The sequence below is a fragment of the Myxine glutinosa genome, chromosome 1, assembly GCF_964187855.1.
Source record: "Myxine glutinosa chromosome 1, kmMyxGlut1.1, whole genome shotgun sequence".
NCBI lineage: Eukaryota > Metazoa > Chordata > Myxini > Myxiniformes > Myxinidae > Myxine > Myxine glutinosa.
The window spans coordinates 179,008,400-179,014,399 of record NC_136261.1 but is presented as its reverse complement, the minus strand read 5'-3'; the positions used below and the strand labels follow the sequence as shown (position 1 = coordinate 179,014,399).

The 6,000-nt window shown below is 45.7% G+C and overlaps 1 protein-coding gene across 4 annotated transcripts in view; it reads left to right on the top strand.

Moving 5' to 3' along the window:
• Positions 1-201: 201 nt before the first annotated feature.
• Positions 202-6,000, top strand: part of ITGB4 (integrin subunit beta 4) — a 177,898-nt gene continuing 172,099 nt past the window's right edge. For all 4 annotated transcript variants that reach the window (XM_078780662.1, XM_078780657.1, XM_078780648.1 and 1 more), the window contains exon 1: positions 202-580. The gene's annotated coding sequence lies outside the window, so the exon portion shown is untranslated. The remainder of the gene's footprint in view (positions 581-6,000) is intronic.

Here is a 6,000-nt window from a genome sequence, read left to right as displayed (position 1 = left end):
GTGTGTGTGTGTGTGTGTGTGTGTGTGTGTATACCTGACTTATTATTTAATTACTATAACTCGACAAGACAAGGTAAGAGCTTCCAAACTTTCAATTCTTCCAAACTTCGAATCGTGTTTGTATTTATTCATTCCGGTGCTCCAATTAAACGTGTTGGGACTTGGGTGTTAGACTGTTATTCCCGTCGAACGTTTCACGTCGCACACGAAGCGTGTGGCGGAAGGTGACGAAACAACCGCAGAGACATTAACAGTGTAACCTGGTGAGTCGATCGGGATCGGGTTCAATGGGGCGAGGGTCGAAGCCGGAGGAGGAGAGCGTGGCGGGGGCGCGGTTGGTTTGAAGGTGCGCCTCTCCCATCGGATCGGACCGCTCTCTCCGAGCCTGGACTCGTCTTGACGTGCTTCATCGGCCGCACCCAGCCCGACACGTAGCGGTTACTGGAGCCGTGGGATCTGCTCATCCAGGTTTGCCGATCACGGCTCCACTTTGGAGCGTTTCACAAGAGGGACAGAAGCGGGACCCACCAGGCCGAACACGCGTCTAAAGTTGCTCGATCGACATCCAGTGGAGCCGCAGGTGCGCTACCTTTCCTTGGGCGACGCGTTGGTAGTTCTTGCCTCATTTGTTCGCCGTACCTTGCTGTGCTGTGCTGTGTTGTGCTGTGTTGTGGTATCAGGTACGAGTCGGTACCTGTACCTGTATGTGCTGAGGGATCGCTAACGAACCGGGACATGTCCTCGTTTAGCGGCTTTCGGCGGTCCTGCTTGTGCTAGGACTTTACATGGCGTCGATCTTTGATCCCTGTAATACGTCGGTGGGCTTAGCAGGTGTCCTGGCGACCTGATCTGCGGCTCGATCGTCGCATGTCCGAGTCCGTCGCCAATAAACACCTTCCCATGATATTTATCCTCGAGCAGAGAGAAGAATTAACTTTCGTTTAATCCCCCAACCCCCTCAAGTCTATTAACCCTTGTCAGAAGTTAACAAAAAGTGTGTTGTGTGCTTGATTACGTTTTCCAACATGAGAAATTGATGTTAGAGAGGAACATTTACGATATTTTTTTAAATCGATTTTAATTATTCTGTAACCTGCAGCAAGGTACTCGTTATTATATACACACTAGCACACACATATTAGCTACTCAAGCTACGGTATTCTACACCGACTAAAGGTATTTTAAACCAATTTCAATGGTTGCTAGGAGACATGGCAGCAGGTACAATCACACTAACATAATCATGAGACTTTAAACAAACAAAAAGCAACCGCCCCAGCCACCCCACACCTTCCCTGGGACCTCCATGGACCCCGATGATTAAAAAATGCTGTGAACAAACTTTGGTACATCACGGGTGATGAAGGTTGTGGTCAAGCTTCATCGAAATCGTGTGTTTAGTTTCTGAGAAGAAATAAAATACCTATTTTGGAAGGTTAAACCTGGATCCACTTTGACCTCCGGTAAACCCCCTTAGAGCTCCATTTATTTAATGCCGTGAACAAACTTTAGTCACAATATACCAAGTATCATTTGTGCCAAGTTTGGTCACAATCCCAAGAGCGGTTTCGGAGAAGTTGCAAGCGTTGACGGACGGACGGACTGACTACCTGCTTAACTGACTGACTGACGGACTGACGATGTGCCATCCCTTAAGCTCCCCGGAACTATGTTTCAGGTGAGCTAACTATAACGCCACTCAGGAGAGAGCATACCTCCGCCAGGCTGAACAGTTTACGTTTTGTATCCCACCGAAAGGCCGGATCTGGATTCCGACCTGAACCAAATTCGAATTGCTTGTTCCCATCATTTACCCAACTTATCCACATAGTTTTGTTAAAATCCATCCGTAACTTTTTCAAATATCATGCTTTAGATGGTTTTGGCCCCATCACTCAATGGTGAAGAATCACCAAAACTTTTTTTTACTTCTCGTATTTAGATCCGTATTCAAATCTTCACCAAAATCGAATAACTTCGTCCTTGTCACACACACAACCTGTCCACCACGTTTCGTCCGAATCCATCGACAAATTTTTGATATATCGTGCTCACAGACGAGGGACAAAAACACAACCTGCGCAGAGGTAAAAACACCTGCTGAGGATAGTAGTCAGGGCCCTTAGGGATATTTTGGTTCAAATTCTTCCAAAAGCATCAAATTTGGCGCAGATGTTGCCCATGCCATACTCTTTCGATTTTTGACGGGCACCAAGGGCGGTATGATCCGGGGACCATACCGGTCCATCCCGCCATGTCACCTGACCTATGACGTCATAATTAGGATATGCATCCAATCACATGGCGTACTATAAGTGGTCAAAGTTCAAAATGAATCGATCGAAAAATGAAGGCAGGGATCCATTTTTAAGGTTTTCATAAAATCCAATATGGCCGCCAGGTCACATGACCTATGACGTCATATTTATGACATGTATACAATCATGTACACATGAACCCGGATCATGATCGCACAAAAATTAAACACAAGGATATGGCATACAGTTCATAAAACATCAAAATCCGTACCTTTGTAATTAGACTGATGAACTGCATATGCCTGAAAATTAGGAAATAGACATGTAAATATTTCCTCTAATTGTCAAAAATAAGGTCAGAGTTCGATTACCCAACCCAGAAACATAAAATGGTGAACCTCGTGTAAATCTTGACAAAAAACTCAAAAACCGACATGTTTGACTCAAACATGACCTTTAAGATGACCTTGAGGGTTGACCTTGACCTCGAATCATCAAAATAACATCATAATTGGATTCCTCGACCTCGAAAACCCCTGAAAAGTGGTATCATACATGATTCCAACCCTTTTGGTTATTTAACTGATTTTCCTCTAATCCGGGTGGCGGCCATTTAGTATTTCGCCAATATGGGGCCCCCGGGGGGGGGGGGGGCGCCTGTCTTGGCGCCCGTCAAAAATCGAAAGAGTATGGCATGGGCAACATCTGGGCCAAATTTGGTGCTTTTGGAAGAATTTGAACCAAACGGCCCCAAAATATCCCTAAGGGCCCTGACTATAGGAGAATTCAGGAATTAGCAAATTCCATTACAGTTTCGGATTAATCCTCAATCCATAACAAGTGGATCTCCCAGATTTGCTTCTTCATTTTAATAGTCTGTTAACAACTTGTGTACTGTGTTTATTCTGATTCGTTATCCATAATAAATATTCCTTATTATGCTTTAAATTTCTGTCTCCAGTTTTGGTTAAATTTTAATTGGCATCTCCTATTCTGATCTTTAAAAAAAACTCTTTTAAGTTGTTATTTTTATATTCATGATTGATGCTCTTGAAAGAGTGTGATGACAGAGGGAAAAGGCAAAGATCTGGCAATGGGGTCGTAGGGCCAAAGTTGGACCAAACAAGCGAGGGGAGAGGGACAGAGAGAGGGAGAGCGAGAGAGAGGGAGAGCGAGAGAGAGAGAGAGCGAGAGAGAGGGGGAGAGCAAGAGAGAGAGAGAGAGAGCGAGAGAGAGAGTGGTAGTGAGTGGGGTAGAGTGAGAGAGTGGTAGAGGGAGAGAGTGGTAGAGTGAGAGAGTGAGAGAGTGGTAGAGTGAAAGAGTGGGAGAGTGTGGTCGAGAGAGGGAGATGAGATAAGGAAACGCAGTAACCCACACGTTACAGGGATGTGTTCAGTGGGATTAATGGGTGTGTAAAGGATTTATTGAAAAGGAATTCTTTGAAATATCATATTTATCACATTTAACAGTTTTTTTTATTCATTTGTATGCAGCATGTGGCTGCTTGTTGCATCATTTTCTGGGGGCACAGCTGTGCTGCTGATGCAGTGCCCCCTTACCAGCTTGCTGGCTGGTACTCATTTTGCTGATCTCCGAAGGATGACAAGCTGAGTCAAGAATCCATCCACAAATGAGCTAAAAGAGGGTTTATGCCTGACGTTAATTCAACAGAATGACAAGACCTTAGGATCTTAAGCCATCCACCTTAACCGTTCAGCCAACACCAGGCTTTTACAACAGTTAACTAGTTTAGGCCAAAAGAGGAAGGTTTCGGCTAAAAGAGGAGGGTTTAGGCTAAAAAACGAGGGTTTAGGCTAAAAAACGAGGGTTTGGGCTAAAAAACGAGGGTTTCGGCTAAAAGACCAGGGTTTCGGCTAAAAGACCAGGGTTTCGGCTAAAGACGAGGGTTTCGGCTAAAAGACCAGGGTTTCGGCTAAAAGACCAGGGTTTCGGCTAAAAGACTAGGGTTTCGGCTAAAAGACGAGGGTTTCGGCTAAAAGACCAGGGTTTCGGCTAAAAGACCAGGGTTTCGGCTAAAAGACCAGGGTTTCGGCTAAAAGACCAGGGTTTCGGCTAAAAGACTAGGGTTTCGGCTAAAAGACCAGGGTTTCGGCTAAAAGACTAGGGTTTCGGCGAAAAGACCAGGGTTTCGGCTAAAAGACCAGGGTTTCGGCTAAAAGACTAGGGTTTCGGCTAAAAGACGAGGGTTTCGGCTAAAAGACTAGGGTTTCGGCTAAAAGACCAGGGTTTCGGCTAAAAGACCAGGGTTTCGGCTAAAAGACCAGGGTTTCGGCTAAAAGACTAGGGTTTCGGCTAAAAGACTAGGGTTTCGGCTAAAAGACCAGGGTTTCGGCTAAAAGATGAGGGTTTCGGCTAAAAGACTAGGGTTTCGGCTAAAAGACCAGGGTTTCGGCTAAAAGACTAGGGTTTCGGCTAAAAGACGAGGGTTTCGGCTAAAAGACTAGGGTTTCGGCTAAAAGACCAGGGTTTCGGCTAAAAGACCAGGGTTTCGGCTAAAAGACCAGGGTTTCGGCTAAAAGACTAGGGTTTCGGCTAAAAGACTAGGGTTTCGGCTAAAAGACCAGGGTTTCGGCTAAAAGATGAGGGTTTCGGCTAAAAGACTAGGGTTTCGGCTAAAAGACCAGGGTTTCGGCTAAAAGACTAGGGTTTCGGCTAAAAGACGAGGGTTTCGGCTAAAAGACCAGGGTTTCGGCTAAAAGAGTAGGGTTTCGGCTAAAAGAGCAGGGTTTCGGCTAAAAGACCAGGGTTTCGGCTAAAAGACCAGGGTTTCGGCTAAAAGACCAGGGTTTCGGCTAAAAGACTAGGGTTTCGGCTAAAAGACCAGGGTTTCGGCTAAAAGACTAGGGTTTCGGCTAAAAGACCAGGGTTTCGGCTAAAAGAGTAGGGTTTCGGCTAAAAGACGAGGGTTTAGGCTAAAAGACCAGGGTTTAGGCTAAAAGACCAGGGTTTCGGCTAAAAGACCAGGGTTTCGGCTAAAAGACTAGGGTTTCGGCTCAAAGACCAGGGTTTCAGCTAAAAGACCAGGGTTTCGGCTAAAAGACTAGGGTTTCAGCTAAAAGACGAGGGTTTCGGCTAAAAGACCAGGGTTTCGGCTAAAAGACGAGGGTTTAGGCTAAAAGACCAGGGTTTCGGCTAAAAGACCAGGGTTTCGGCTAAAAGACCAGGGTTTCGGCTAAAAGACCAGGGTTTCGGCTAAAAGACGAGGGTTTAGGCTAAAAGACCAGGGTTTCGGCTAAAAGACCAGGGTTTAGGCTAAAGACGAGGGTTTCAGCTAAAAGACGAGGGTTTAGGCTAAAAGACCAGGGTTTAGGCTAAAAGACCAGGGTTTCGGCTAAAAGACCAGGGTTTCGGCTAAAAGACCAGGGTTTCGGCTAAAAGACCAGGGTTTCGGCTAAAAGACCAGGGTTTCGGCTAAAAGACCAGGGTTTAGGCTAAACGACGAGGGTTTCGGCTAAAAGACGAGGGTTTAGGCTAAAAGACGAGGGTTTAGGCTAAAAGACGAGGGTTTAGGCTAAAAGACGAGGGTTTAGGCTAAAAGACGAGGGTTTAGGCTAAAAGACGAGGGTTTAGGCTAAAAGATGAGGGTTTTGGCTAAAAGACGAGGGTTTTGGCTAAAAGACGAGGGTTTTGGCTAAAAGAGGGGGGTTTTGCTGTAAGACTAAGGTTGATGAAAGAAAGAGAGCTCCATAAATTAGTACGACGAACCATCACCCAAATTTTG